Raw genomic sequence first — 16020 nt, forward strand, 5'->3', positions numbered from 1 at the left:
GGCATGTCTGCCTCGTGGTTTATTGGGAGAGTTGTCTGTCGGTCTGAACAGGACCGACTTTTTTTCCCCTTATCGAAGTTGCCAAAAGAGTCCACCATTGAAACCAGACCCTAGTCACTGTTGCCTAGGGTCGGGTTTTAGCAACTAGCATCAAAGACAGAACATTATGAAAAGAGGCAGAACCTGCTTCTTCAAAAGACAGGTTGGTTGTTTATGACTTTGTAAGATCTGTTGGAAATTTTGAATTTGAAGCACCAGTTAAACTGAATCGTAGTGATGGAGGAACAAATCGATACAGGCTATTGCAATATTATTTTGGACGAGATTATACTGAACAAAAATATAATCGTGACATTCAACAATTTCAAAGATTTGACTGAGTTACAGTCCATATAAGGAAATCGGTCAATTCAAATAAATTCATTAGGCCCTAATCTATGGATTAGAAAACCAGTCAGCATCTGGTGTGACCACCATTTTCCTCATGCAGCGCGACACATCTCCTTCTCATGCAGTTAATCAGGCAGTTGATTATTGCCTGTGGAATGTTGTCCCACTCCTCTTCAATGGCTGTGCAAATTTGCTGGATATTGGCGGGAACTGGAACACACTGTCGTACAAGTCGATCCAGAGCATCCCAAACATGCACAATTGGGGACATGTCTGGTGAGTATACAGCCCATTGTAGAACTGGGACATTTTTAGCTTCCAGGAATTGTGTACAGATCCTTGCGACATGGGGCCGTGCATTATCATGCTGTAACATGAGGTGATTGCGGCAGATGGTAAGACAATGGGCCTCAGGATCTCATCACGGTATCTCTGTGCATTCAAATTGCCAGCGATAAAATGCAATTGTGTTCATTGTCCGTAGTTTATGCCTGCCCATACCATAACCCCACCGCCACCATGGGCCACTCTGTTGACAACGTTGACATCAGCAAACCGCTCAATGCCATACACGTGGCCTGTGGTTGTGAGGCCAGTTGAACGTACTGGCAAAATGTTTAATATGACATTGGAGATGGCTTATGATAGAAAAATTAACATTAAATGATTTGGCAACAGCTCTGGTGGACATTCCTGCAGTCAGCATGCCAATTGTACGCTCCCTCAAAGGTCAAGACATCTGTGGCATTGTGTTGTGTGACAAAACTGCACATTTTAGTGGCCCTTATTGTCCCCAGCACAAGGTGCACCTGTATAATGATCATGCTGTTTAATCAACTTCTTGATATGCCAAACCTGTCAGGTGGATGGATTATCTTGACAGGAGAAATGCTCAATAATAGGGACGTAAACAAATTTGTGCACAAATTGAGAGAAATAATATTTTTCTGCGTATGGAATACTTAGCTCTTTTATTTCAGCTCATGAAACATGGGACCAACACTTTACATGTTACATTTATATTTTTGTTCAGTGTATATCGATACTTTGACTCCAAGTATCGAATTGTAAAAATGTTTTTGCTAGGTAGAGCTAGTTAGCGGTTATCGGCTGTACCCGCGACAAAACTACAGTATTTCTCATCCTGTAGCTTGTTCTTCATTTTCTTTTATAATATTGTTTTCAGCACTTTTATTTCCATGACTGATCAAAACAAATGTTCTAATGCTCTCTCTTGTCTCTCTGCAGCACACATATATTGAGCAATATGTTTGGAGCATGAAATTGCAATTATATTACAGTATTGAATCTTAAAACACATCAAATGGTGACAATTGCAATACATATCGTATCGGCACCTCAGTATCGTGATAATATCGTATCCTGAGGTCCCTGGCAAATCCCAGCCGTATTGAGTCTGCCTTAACTGAAAATTGTAACCTAATGTTCGGTACATGACAGTGTTTTCAACCTTGCTGATTTGGGGTCTTCTTTGAACCCATTTAAATAACCAAGTGCTGTAACTGTTTGGCCTGGTTTCACTTTTCTAATTCCTGTGTCAGGCCTGGATGTCGAGACCAAGCTGGGCTTTGAGCGGACACCGCTGATGTGTGCTGTGCACGTGGCTCACTATGACATCGCCAAGTTTCTGCTGGACATAGGAGCCCGCGCTAACTTCAGCAGAGACAAGACCAACGAGTCATATTATGCAGGCTACAGCTTGTATTCAATACCATGCTCCCATCAGCACTCTGATGTCGACTACGTCCTGGTGCACTATAGGTGTGAAATGATTTTGCATTGTCGTTGAACAAAAGTACAGTGCAAGTTAATAGGCGTGATCGTTAAATCATTGCACTAGGCCAATATTTTTTTTCTGATGTCGTGGTTTTTCAGTGTTTCACAGACAGTTGTGTGACAGAACTTGACCCATTTCTACTAGAAACTTTCATATCTTCCAGCTTCTGCAAGCCTGCTTGGAGAAGAGACTATCTGCTCTATAGAGACACTGACTTAAAAGAGAGATAGAACACTGCCGCTGGCACGGGCTCAAATGACCTTCCCGTCATAAGTAGGACAGATAGCGGGATATTGCAACAAAACAGCAATGATGGACAAGGAAACGAATGAAGGAATCCTGTGATATAAAACGATCCAAGCTGTGCATGTCCAGACTTAATCCTCCCGTCTTCCGACAGGCCACTTCTGCTTTCCATGAAAAAACTGTATCGCACTTGAATCACACACATACACACACAGTTAATTACCCCTCCTCTCGCACCTTCTCTCAATTTCCACACGTGCCCCGGCCAAAGACTGAGGAGCCAATTAGAAGCCTTGGCACTAGTTTCATCTGCCTTTACTTAAAGTCTATGACGTTAAAGAGGAACCGTCGAAAAACATGCTGCTAATCCGCCGGTGTGTTTTCAGTTTACAGCTCCGACCATATCATTCCTGCCTCTCTCACTCTGGTGGAGAAATTGAATGCATCTTTCGGTGTATCGTTGTATCAGGGATCTCGGAAAGGGAGACAAGAGAGATAAGAGAGTCAAAGTCATGGAAAGACAGAGGAGAGTGTTACCCCGGTTGGGTGATAAGGGAGGGGTGTCACAGTCTGTGCTTGCGTTTGTGCGTTACTCCAGTCAGCACATATGGGATGGATGGTTGTGTGTACGTTAGTGATGCGCGGGTCAGCCGTTTGTTCACCCGCACCCAATTGCTAATAACTAGGGGTGTAAAGGTTCACCAAATCCACAGTTCGGTGCGTATTGCAGTATTGGGTTCACGGTTCAGTTTCGGTACAGTGGGAAAATGAAATGTACTTCACAATGTTCAGCATTCAATGTTCCTTGCATTGTCCGTTGTGACCGGATTGTTGTGTTGGCCCAGAGTTTCCACTCTGATGCTGCGTTTGTAACCATATGGAACGTGCGAGTTTACCAGTTGTGAAGTCGTAAATACCAGTTGGTATTTATTCATGTGATTTAAACTCATTGAGAAACACTGATTGGCTAATGGCCAACAAGCTGTGTCAACAATAAACTAAAAGTACAGCTATCATGCTTGTAAACTAATTATGGAGTTTAAAAAAACACTTTAATAGATTGATTTTTATATTGTTTTGTTGTTGCATTTAACTGCTGAAAATGCTGTTATAAAGGCCATTTCCTTAGTAAGTGACGTCAGAGGTCACCATGTGGGAGTGGTGGGTGCGATGATAAACGAGTTTCCCACTAGTAATTGCCAGTTTGAGGGCCGTTCAAGTGTATTTTTCCCAGTCGTTGGTTTGCTTATACACAGTGGAGCGGGTAATAACTGTTTGCTGAATGTGTGCAAAAGGGAAGTTCGTGTGGCTCAAGCACTTTCACCAGGTGCTGAAACCTAAATAATTTTCCAATCATTTTGTTCTGAACAGAACCATTCTTTTTTAAGTTGCGTTCCACTGTTCCGACCTGCAAAATAAAGTACTGGTTTCTATCTTTACTTTCTGTTCCTTTTTAAACTCGGAAATATTTTTTTTACATTAGCTCGACATTAAATTACTTCACCAGTACGGATAGAGCAGCTCGCTATGGAGCGGGCAAGCTATATAGTTATTTACATATGCGATGGACAGACAAGTAAAGGCCGCAACTAACATTTTGCTGGTGGGGAGAGAGCGAGAGGGAGTGGAGGAGGTTGGCTTGAAGTGCTGGGCATCTTGTTATGACTAGCTTCGACACAACCAAGAGAGTTATGCCATGCATTATCTGAATTGGGCCCACAGAGTTACTGAGGAGCAGCTTCTATGGAGGAACTTTTAATGTCTTGAACTTCTGAGACGTTGCTTAACGTTGGACCAGAGCTAGCTAACAAGTTTGTGTGTGCAGAGCAGGACCAGAATTAAAAACACGTCTTACCTTTTTGTAGTTAATACATCCAATGTTAAACGTAATAATTAATATCCGTAACTAGCATTGAAAAAAATATAAAACAGCCTACCTATCGCTCTTGTAATTTCTTTGGCCTGGTCAGAATCAGCCACCAAGTGCTGCTTGACTGCAGAGCTGTTGTGTTGTTGTTTCTTTGTGTTTCTGTCTTGCTCCGGTATACTGGGCTGATGTCCGTGTAAATGTGTCAATATGTTTGAGGTGTTGGCAGCTGCATAGGCTGTTCTCGTTGAGCGTGGCGATATTAGGGCTGTCCCCGATCCCAAAAAATCTTGGTTGACCGAAAGTCGTCTGTTCTTTCAACCAATCGATTGGTCTACATAGAAAACGTATATTTCTCCATATACACTACCGTTCAAAAGTTTGGGTTCTGTGAAGGGAGTAGTACACGGCGTTGTACGAGATCTTCAGTTTCTTGGCAATTTCTCGCATGGAATAGTCTTAATTTCTCAGAACAAGAATAGACTGACGAGTCTCAGAAGAAAGTTCTTTGTTTCTAGCCATTTTGAGCCTGTAATCGAACGCACAAATGCTGACGCTCCAGATACTCAACTAGTCTTAAGAAGGCCAGTTTTATTGCTTCTTTAATCAGGACAACAGTTTTCAGCTGTGCTAAATAATTGCAAAAGGGTTTTCTAATGATCAATTAGCCTTTCAAAATGATAAACTTGGATTAGTTAACACAACGTGCCATTGGAACACAGGAGTGATGGTTGCTGATAATGGGCCTCTGTACGCCTATGCAGATATTCCAACATTAACAATGTCTACACTGTATTTCTGATCAATTTTATGTTATTTTAATGGACAAAAAATTAGCTTTTCTTTAAAAAACAAGGACATTTCTAAGTGACCTCAAACTTTTGAACTGTAGTGTATGTGACCTGTTTCAGGAAGCTATCCATATGTGGCACTTCACTATTTCACAGGAGAGGCATTTTATTAAATTTTTATCAACATTTGTTATTTTGGTAGAAATGCCTTCTAGAACGTGAACTTTCATGTGCCTTAATATCAAACTTGTATTCCATCTGTAAATACGAATATTTGTTTTTAATTACAAGTTTGGTTGGTTTAGCCACGGAAAAAGGCAGGAACCTTCCCGCTAGCCATGATTGAGATAATGGTTGGGCTGGACATGCTGGGAGATGAGTTTGGATTGGTCTGCCATGTAGCATTCTCCTGTATAACGTGAGTTGCTCAGTATGAGTTGATAGTCTTTTCTACTGTGGCGTTTTTGAAAGATATAACGTTTTTCATTGAGAACTACAAAGGTTTTGCTACATTTCTCAACAACATTGATGCCCTGAATTTAGCAGGCGCTATCGACAGATCAGTTGGAAAAAGTTATGATGGGCTACTTTCTCCACATGCCACTGCAGTGTGAACCGGAGTGACTTGACTCAACGCTGGCCAAACAAGATGTAGCTACAAACAAAACAGAGTTAAATGGTTCAAGTCTGCTGTGAGGCGTTCATCCATGTATACTGGTAAGAGTCTAGCAATATTTTCAGATATATGTTTAATATATGATATTATATGTTAATTTTGTCAAAAAGTAATTTTCATTGAAAGTTAAAGTGTACTGTTAGTTAGCTAGCAAACTTTAGCTTACTGGCTTGCTAGCTAATGTTACGTGTATGACCTGTGTAGTAATATTATTCCAATCAGAACTCATTTGCATTGCTAGTTATAGCCTGATGTTGGCTAGCTAACATTGAACCTAGTTGGTTAGCTTTAGCTACCTGCAGATTCATACTACAGGTATGACAATGCTTGTATTGGTGGTAGTAGTATGAGTTGCGATTATGCCGGTTTATTGTTTAGCTAGTTAGCTAGCTACCTAGCTACATGTCTAATCAAGACTCCACTTGGCCAGATGATTGCATAACCCATCAAGTTAGCCAGGTGTGTCTGGGGGGTGATTACGGCCATCTAATGTATTTCATGAACATGTATACATGTCTAGACAATAGTGACCCATCCACTTAGCTAGATGTGGCAGGGGGGTGGTTACAGCATTTCTTTCACATGACCCATCAATTTAGACAAGTGTGTCTGGGTAAGCATCATCTAATAATTATATCTGCACATTTTCTGTTTTTGATGTTGTTTATGCAAGTAACCATTTCACAGTACCATTTACACCTTCTGTATCCTGTGCATGTGACAAATAAACTTAGATTTGATTTTATATAGTGTGTGTTCACCAGAGACGGTAATGTGAAGAACAACATGACCTGCACCAAAGTCAGATTAGGATATAAACTAAGGACTACATAAAGTGTATTTTTACTTGGGTTTATTTTCCTTATTGTAGGCTACTACTTTTCTCACTTTTAGTCTTGAAAAATTTGGTTGTTTACTACACTACTCACTCTGTTTAGCACATGGCCTCATGTGAATCCTTACAGAGATGTGTGGGGCTAAGGCTTAAGAGGGTGTGAATGATGCTGAATGGCTGTAGACAAAGAAGAGCTCTCCAGTAGGTGTACCAAAACATCTAAGGGCCTTTTTCTCAAAAGTGGCATTAGAAGTTAATAAACTTTCAAAGCAGAATGACTTTCCCATTGTCCCTCAACTGCAGTGAATGATATACCATCTTCTAGCTCTGAGTCTATACTTTTATTTCATGTAAAACATTTTTTTTAAATGTAGGACCGAATCCAGGTGGTGGGTCACATATAGACACACCATATGTGTTTTAATAAATCAACGATATGTATTGAGCTTGTCTGATGCTTCAAGCACACGGTTTGATTAAATAAGACACATATTACTCAAGAGGGAGCCAGAGATCAAGATAACAGGAAGAAAAAAAACTTAACCTGACCGGACCATCCTCCTCTTATTCCTGCTGGCTTTTGCAGATTCTGCCATTACTCTCCTGAAGTTGCCTGTAACAGGCTACACGAGGAGTCGGCAACCTTTCTCATGGTTGAATGCCAATTTATCTTACAATTTCTACCCATCTAACCACCTATGCCAGTTATGGTGTTCATATGCACGGTTTTATTTAATTTATAATAACATTCTTGTACCTCAAAATCAGTGTCATGTGGTTAATCAAAAATCTATCCAAATCTAAATTAAAATGATACAAACGAAAAAGACACTTCTATGGCCATTGACAACTATGTAAAAATAGCGTACACAAAGCCAACGAACTTGAAACATTGTATCAACAATCAACTTGGGTCTGGCCATTGTATAAAATATTCTGGGCCCTCAGAGTTGCCAATGTCAGTGAGATCAGGACAAACACAGCTGTAGGCTATTTGCGCAAGAGATAAAAGGTAATCGGATAGGCCTATTTTCCACTGGATCAGAGCATTATATTTATAGAAAGGGAGAGAGCTGGAAAGATTTATCAAATAAATTAACGAACTATTGTCATTCTAAATGGATGCAAAAAACATTACTTCGAGAAGATTCACAGCTCATTAGTGGTGGCGTTTTAAGTCAATCAGAAATACTATCAGATCCCCAAATGGGCACATTTATATGCCTACATTTGTGCGCAGGCCAGGTAGCCTGTAGGCCTACTTCTATGTACAATCAGATGCTTGTCCTTGCTCAACATTGACAGGAGCACTCCAAACAAAAGACACTTACTAAATTGACTAAACTCGTAAATGGAAGGAAATAAAGCAAAACTTGTTTCTCACAAGCATAGGTTGTTCACTCTACAAACAACGTGTCCACTCCGACAATGAGAACGGTAAAAGACTAGAATAATAATATATTGACTGCATTAACAGAAAAGACCGTAATCAAACAAAGATTGTAGATTAGAAATGAACGGTAAATGTACAATTGGTGATACACCATACAGTACCAGTCAAAAGTTTGGACACACCTACTCATTGAAAGGTTTTTCTTTATTTTTACTATTTTCTACATCGTAGAATAATAGGGAAGACGTCAAAACTATGAAATAACATATATGGAATCATGTAGTAACCAAAATTGTGTTAAACTCTTGGCATTCTCTTAACCAGCTTCACCTGGAATGCTTTTCCAACAGTCTTGAAGGACTTCCCACATATGCTGAGCACTTGTTGGCTGCTTTTCCTTCACTCTGCGGTCCAACTCATCCCAAACCATCTCAATTGGGTTGAAGTCGGGTGATTGTGGAGGCCAGGTCATCTGATGCACCACTCCATCACTCTCCTTCTTGGTCAAATAGCCCTTACACAGCCTGAAGGTGTGTTGAGTCATTGTCCTGTTGAAAACAAATGATAGTCCCACCAGATGGGATGGCGTATAGCTGCGGAAGGATGTGGTAGCCATGCTGGTTGTGTGCCTTGAATTCTAAATAAATCACAGACAGTGTCACCAGCAAAGCACCATCACACCTCCTCCTCCATGCTTCACGGTGGGAACCACACATGCGGAGATCATCCGTTCACCTACATTGCGTCTCACAACGACACGGCAGTTGGAACCAATAATCTCAAATTTGGACTCGTCAGACCAAAGGACAGATTTCCACCGGTCTAATGTCCATTGCTCGTGTTTTGTGGCCCAAGCAAGTCTCTTCTTATTATTGGTGTCCTTTAGTAGTGGTTTCTTTGCAGCAATTTGACCATGAAGGCCTAATTCACGCGGTCTCCTCCGAACAGTTGATGTTGAGATGTGTCTGCTACTTAAACTATGTGAAGCATTTATTTGGGCTGCAATTTCTGTGGCTGGTAACTAAAATGAACTTATCCTCTGCAGCAGAGGTAACTCTGGATCTTCCTTTCCTGTAGTGGTCCTCATGAGAGCCAGTTTCATCATAGTGCTTGATGGTTCTTGTGACTGCACTTGAAGAAACTTTCAAAGTTCTGGAAATTTTCCAGATTGACTGACCTTCATGTCTTAAAGTAATGATGGACTGTCATTTCCCTTTGCTTATTAGCGCTGTTCTTGCCATAAGATAGCCCTATTTGGTAAAAGACCAAGTCTATCTTCTGTATGCCACCACTACCTTGTCACAACACAAATGATTGGCTCAAATGCATTAAGAAGGAAATAAATTCCACAAATTAACCATGCACACCTGTTAATTGAAATGCATTCCAGTTGACTACCTCATGAAGCTAGTTGAGAGAATGCCAAGAGTGTGCCTAAGCTGTCATCAAGGCAAAGGGTGGCTACTTTTTAGAATCTCAAATATACCATGTATTTTGATTTGTTTAACAATTTTTTGGTTACTACATGATTCCATATGTGTTATTTTATAGTTTTGATGTCTTCACTATTATTATACAATGTAGAAAATAGTAAAATGAAAGAAAAACCCTTGAATAAGTAGGTGTGTCCAAACCTTTGACAGGTACTGTATATACGAAAGTATGGGAACACCCCTTCAAATGAGTGGATTCGGCTATTGCAGCCAAACCCGATAAATGTACCGTTACACCCCTACTAATAACCGATCCGCAACCGCCCGACAATATGTGATAAACTAAAAATCTGAGGCCCGCACCCAACCCTAACCCACAAATATTGAAAATGTGCTTTAGACCTAGTCAGAGATTACGGAATAATTGTTTGACAGGCCTTTTTAGATAGGCCTGTTTCCGCTTATTATTTCCAACATTTTGGTAGGCTATTTGTTAGTCAACTTGTCTATAATTAGATACATGCAGCTTATCTCTATGTTCATCTTTCATCTCTGCTTCTCTCGCACAGTAGATGTTTCGGGACCGGGGAGAAAATGCAATAAAAAAAACAAAAAGGAAAAGATTTTCCATGCAAAATTTCCAAATGAGTTTTAGCAGTTTTAAGGAAATTAACAGCTGTTAAAACAACCCAACATGTTTCTAATAAGATTCCAGTTTGGCTTGGATGTCTATTTTATGTGGTTGAAATACTATCAGCTTTCATGATGCTGATAAAGACGGCACATTTACAGACATTCCCTAACCACTCATTCATTCTCTCAACATGCTGAAAGAAAGAAACATGTCTCCACTCATGTTCCTGAATCAAAATGTACATTTGGTGTATAATTTTACTGCAAGAAATGCTTAATTCTGTAGGAGTTAATATAATATTAAGCTATGTCAGAGGTTATAGACCTAAAGTCAGTGTCCAGATTTCAATTAGGCTACTATTCCATTTACCCATCTGAACACTACAGTTCCCTTGAGGTGCCATTTTGAATTCCCCTTCTTGTGACTGTCGAATTTGTATAGCACCTCACAATCATCACACATACAGTGGCTTGCGAAGGTATTCACCACCCTTGGCATTTTTCTTATTTTGTTGCTTTACAACCTGGAATTAAAATAGATTTTTTGTGGGGTTTGTATCATTTGATTTACACAACATGCCTACCACTTTGAAGATACAATTTTTTGTTGTTGTGTGAAGCAAACAAGAAATAAGACAAAAAACAGAACTTGAGCATGCATAACTATTCACCCCCCCCCCCCCCAAGTCAGTACTTTGTAGAGCCACCTTTTGCAGCAATTACAGCTGCAAGTCTCTTGGGGTATGTCTCTATAAGATTGGCACATCTCGCCACTGGGATTTTTGCCCATTCTTGAAGGCTAAACTGCTCCAGCTCATTCAAGTTGGATAGGTTCCGCTGGTGTACAGCAATCTTTAAGTCATACCACAGATTCTCAATTGGATTGAGGTCTGGGCTTTGACTAGGCCATTCCAAACCATTTAAATGTTTCCCGCTATACCACTCAAGCGTTGCTTTAACAGTATGCTTAGGGTCATTGTCCTGCTAGAAGGTGAACCTCCGTCCCAGTCTCAAATCTCTGGAAGACTGAAACAGGTTTCCTCAAGAATTTCCCTGTATTTATCGCCACCCATCATTCCTTCAATTCTGACCAGTTTCCCAGTCCCTGCTGATAAAAAACATCCCCACAGCATGATGCTGCCGCCACCATGCTTCACTGTGAGGATGGTGTTCTCGGGGTGATGAGAGATGTTGGGTTTGTGCCAGACATAGTGTTTTCCTTGATGGACAAAAAGCTACATTTTTGTCTCATCTGACCAGAGCACCTTCTTCCATATGTTTGGGGAGTCTCCCACATGCCTCTTGGCGAACATCAAACGTGTTTGCTTATTTTTTTCTTTAAGCAATGGCTTTTTTTCTGGCCACTCTTCCATAAAGCCCAGCTCTGTGGAGTGTACGGCTTAAAGTGGTCCTATGGACAGATACTCCAATCTCCGCTGTGTAGCTTTGCAGCTCCCTCTGGGTTATCTTTGGTCTCTTTGTTGCCTCTCTGGTTAATGCTCTCCTTGCCTGGTCCGTGAGTTTTGGTGGGCGGCTCTCTCTTGGCAGGTTTGTTGTGGTGCTATATTCTTTCAATTTTTTTATTAATGGGTTTAATGGCGCTCCATGGGATGTTCAAAGTTTAAGATTTTTTTCACTACCCAATCCTGATCTGTACTTCTCCACAACTTTGTCCCTGACCTGTTTGGAGAGCTCCTTGGTGTTCATGGTGCCGCTTGCTTGGTAGTGCCCCTTGCTTAGTGGTGTTGCAGACTCATGGGCCTTTCAGAACAGGTGTGTATATATACTGAGATCATGTGACAGATCATGTGACACTTAGATTGCACACAGGTGGACTTTATTTAACTAGTAACGTGACTTCTGAAGGTAATTGGTTGCACCAGATCTTATTTAGGAGCTTCATAGCAAAGAGGGTGAATAGATATGCATGCACCACTTTTCCATTTTTAATTATAATTTTATATACACTGCTCAAAAAAATAAAGGGAACACTTAAACAACACAATGTAACTCCAAGTCAATCACACTTCTGTGAAATCAAACTGTCCACTTAGGAAGCAACACTGATTGACAATAAATTTCACATGCTGTTGTGCAAATGGAATAGACAAAAGGTGGAAATTATAGGCAATTAGCAAGACACCCCCAAAAAAGGAGTGATTCTGCAGGTGGTGACCACAGACCACTTCTCAGTTCCTATGCTTCCTGGCTGATGTTTTGGTCACTTTTGAATGCTGGCGGTGCTCTCACTCTAGTGGTAGCATGAGACGGAGTCTACAACCCACACAAGTGGCTCAGGTAGTGCAGTTCATGCAGGATGGCACATCAATGCGAGCTGTGGCAAGAAGGTTTGCTGTGTGTCAGCGTAGTGTCCAGAGCATGGAGGGGCTACCAGGAGACAGGCCAGTACATCAGGAGACGTGGAGGAGGCCGTAGGAGGGCAATGTCTCTATAAGATTGGCACATCTCGCCACTGGGATTTTTGCCCATTCTTGAAGGCTAAACTGCTCCAGCTCATTCAAGTTGGATAGGTTCCGCTGGTGTACAGCAATCTTTAAGTCATACCACAGATTCTCAATTGGATTGAGGTCTGGGCTTTGACTAGGCCATTCCAAACCATTTAAATGTTTCCCGCTATACCACTCAAGCGTTGCTTTAACAGTATGCTTAGGGTCATTGTCCTGCTAGAAGGTGAACCTCCGTCCCAGTCTCAAATCTCTGGAAGACTGAAACAGGTTTCCTCAAGAATTTCCCTGTATTTATCGCCACCCATCATTCCTTCAATTCTGACCAGTTTCCCAGTCCCTGCTGATAAAAAACATCCCCACAGCATGATGCTGCCGCCACCATGCTTCACTGTGAGGATGGTGTTCTCGGGGTGATGAGAGATGTTGGGTTTGTGCCAGACATAGTGTTTTCCTTGATGGACAAAAAGCTACATTTTTGTCTCATCTGACCAGAGCACCTTCTTCCATATGTTTGGGGAGTCTCCCACATGCCTCTTGGCGAACATCAAACGTGTTTGCTTATTTTTTTCTTTAAGCAATGGCTTTTTTTCTGGCCACTCTTCCATAAAGCCCAGCTCTGTGGAGTGTACGGCTTAAAGTGGTCCTATGGACAGATACTCCAATCTCCGCTGTGTAGCTTTGCAGCTCCCTCTGGGTTATCTTTGGTCTCTTTGTTGCCTCTCTGGTTAATGCTCTCCTTGCCTGGTCCGTGAGTTTTGGTGGGCGGCTCTCTCTTGGCAGGTTTGTTGTGGTGCTATATTCTTTCAATTTTTTTATTAATGGGTTTAATGGCGCTCCATGGGATGTTCAAAGTTTAAGATTTTTTTCACTACCCAATCCTGATCTGTACTTCTCCACAACTTTGTCCCTGACCTGTTTGGAGAGCTCCTTGGTGTTCATGGTGCCGCTTGCTTGGTAGTGCCCCTTGCTTAGTGGTGTTGCAGACTCATGGGCCTTTCAGAACAGGTGTGTATATATACTGAGATCATGTGACAGATCATGTGACACTTAGATTGCACACAGGTGGACTTTATTTAACTAGTAACGTGACTTCTGAAGGTAATTGGTTGCACCAGATCTTATTTAGGAGCTTCATAGCAAAGAGGGTGAATAGATATGCATGCACCACTTTTCCATTTTTAATTATAATTTTATATACACTGCTCAAAAAAATAAAGGGAACACTTAAACAACACAATGTAACTCCAAGTCAATCACACTTCTGTGAAATCAAACTGTCCACTTAGGAAGCAACACTGATTGACAATAAATTTCACATGCTGTTGTGCAAATGGAATAGACAAAAGGTGGAAATTATAGGCAATTAGCAAGACACCCCCAAAAAAGGAGTGATTCTGCAGGTGGTGACCACAGACCACTTCTCAGTTCCTATGCTTCCTGGCTGATGTTTTGGTCACTTTTGAATGCTGGCGGTGCTCTCACTCTAGTGGTAGCATGAGACGGAGTCTACAACCCACACAAGTGGCTCAGGTAGTGCAGTTCATGCAGGATGGCACATCAATGCGAGCTGTGGCAAGAAGGTTTGCTGTGTCTGTCAGCGTAGTGTCCAGAGCATGGAGGCGCTACCAGGAGACAGGCCAGTACATCAGGAGACGTGGAGCAGGCCGTAGGAGGGCAACAACCCAGCAGCAGGACCGCTACCTCCACCTTTGTGCAAGGAGGTGCACTGCCAGAGCCCTGCAAAATGACCTCCAGCAGGCCACAAATGTGCATGTGTCAGCATATGGTCTCACAAGGGGTCTGAGGATCTCATCTCGGTACCTAATGGCAGTCAGGCTACCTCTGGCGAGCACATGGAGGGCTGTGCGGCCCCACAAAGAAATGCCACCCCACACCATGACTGACCCATCGCCAAACCGGTCATGCTGGAGGATGTTGCAGGCAGCAGAACGTTCTCCACGGCGTCTCCAGACTCTGTCACGTCTGTCACATGTGCTCATGTGCTCAGTGTGAACCTGCTTTCATCTGTGAAGAGCACAGGGCGCCAGTGGCGAATTTGCCAATCTTGGTGTTCTCTGGCAAATGCCAAATGTCCTGCACGGTGTTGGGCTGTAAGCACAACCCCCACCTGTGGACGTCGGGCCCTCATACCACCCTCATGGAGTCTGTTTCTGACCGTTTGAGCAGACACATGCACATTTGTGGCCTGCTGGAGGTCATTTTGCAGGGCGCTGGCAGTGCACCTCCTTGCACAAAGGCGGAGGTAGCGGTCCTGCTGCTGGGTTGTTGCCCTCCTACGGCCTCCTCCACGTCTCCTGATGTACTGGCCTGTCTCCTGGTAGCCCCTCCATGCTCTGGACACTACGCTGACACACAGCAAACCTTTTTGCCACAGCTCGCATTGATGTGCCATCCTGGATGAACTGCACTACCTGAGCCACTTGTGTGGGTTGTAGACTCCGTCTCATGCTACCACTAGAGTGAGAGCACCGCCAGCATTCAAAAGTGACCAAAACATCAGCCAGGAAGCATAGGAACTGAGAAGTGGTCTGTGGTCACCACCTGCAGAATCACTCCTTTTTTGGGGGTGTCTTGCTAATTGCCTATAATTTCCACCTTTTGTCTATTCCATTTGCACAACAGCATGTGAAATTTATTGTCAATCAGTGTTGCTTCCTAAGTGGACAGTTTGATTTCACAGAAGTGTGATTGACTTGGAGTTACATTGTGTTGTTTAAGTGTTCCCTTTATTTTTTTGAGCAGTGTATATATTTTTTTAAACAAACTATTTTTCATTTCACTTCACCAATTTGAACCATTTTGTGTAGGTCCATTTACATGAAATCCAAATAAAAATCCATTTCAATTACAAGCTGTAATGCAACAAAATAGAAAAAACGCCAAGGGGGTGAATACTTTTGCAAGGCACTGTAACATATCCAGCAATGCTATCATCCTCATTTATCACTTCAACAAATCTTTCCCAAACATTAGACTACTGTTCTGGCCCTCCCTTCTATTTATTTTCAACCCTCCATTTCGCAGCTTTTCTCTTCATGACATTGTGCTTTTTGCCTCAGTGGATCGAACAAAATCAACGTAGCCTATAGATATGAATTACACACGCATTGATTTTTAATGCATCGTTTTCTCTTTTCACACAATATTTAATTACCTTAATCCCGCCCCGCGGATATACAGTGCATTCAGAAAGTATTCAGACCCCTTCGCTTTTTTCCATTTTTTGTTAGATTACAGCCTTACTCTAAAACGTGTTAAATTGTGTTTTTTCCTCATCAATATACACACACACAATACCCCATAATGACAAAGCAAAAACAGGTTTTTAGAAACATTTGCAAATGTATTAAAAATACAAAACTGAAATATCAAATTACATTAGTATTCAGACTCTTTACTCAGTACTTTGTTGAAGCACCTTTAGCAGCGATTACAGCCTCAAGTCTTCGTGGGTATGATGCTACAAGCT

General features: G+C 41.8%; 1 pseudogene; it reads left to right on the forward strand.

Moving 5' to 3' along the window:
* The first annotated feature begins 659 nt into the window (after window positions 1-659).
* The window catches only part of LOC120053302, a 47481-nt pseudogene continuing 32120 nt past the window's right edge, over window positions 660-16020 (forward strand).

This window comes from Salvelinus namaycush, chromosome 9 (genome assembly GCF_016432855.1).
Source record: "Salvelinus namaycush isolate Seneca chromosome 9, SaNama_1.0, whole genome shotgun sequence".
Classification (NCBI taxonomy): domain Eukaryota; kingdom Metazoa; phylum Chordata; class Actinopteri; order Salmoniformes; family Salmonidae; genus Salvelinus; species Salvelinus namaycush.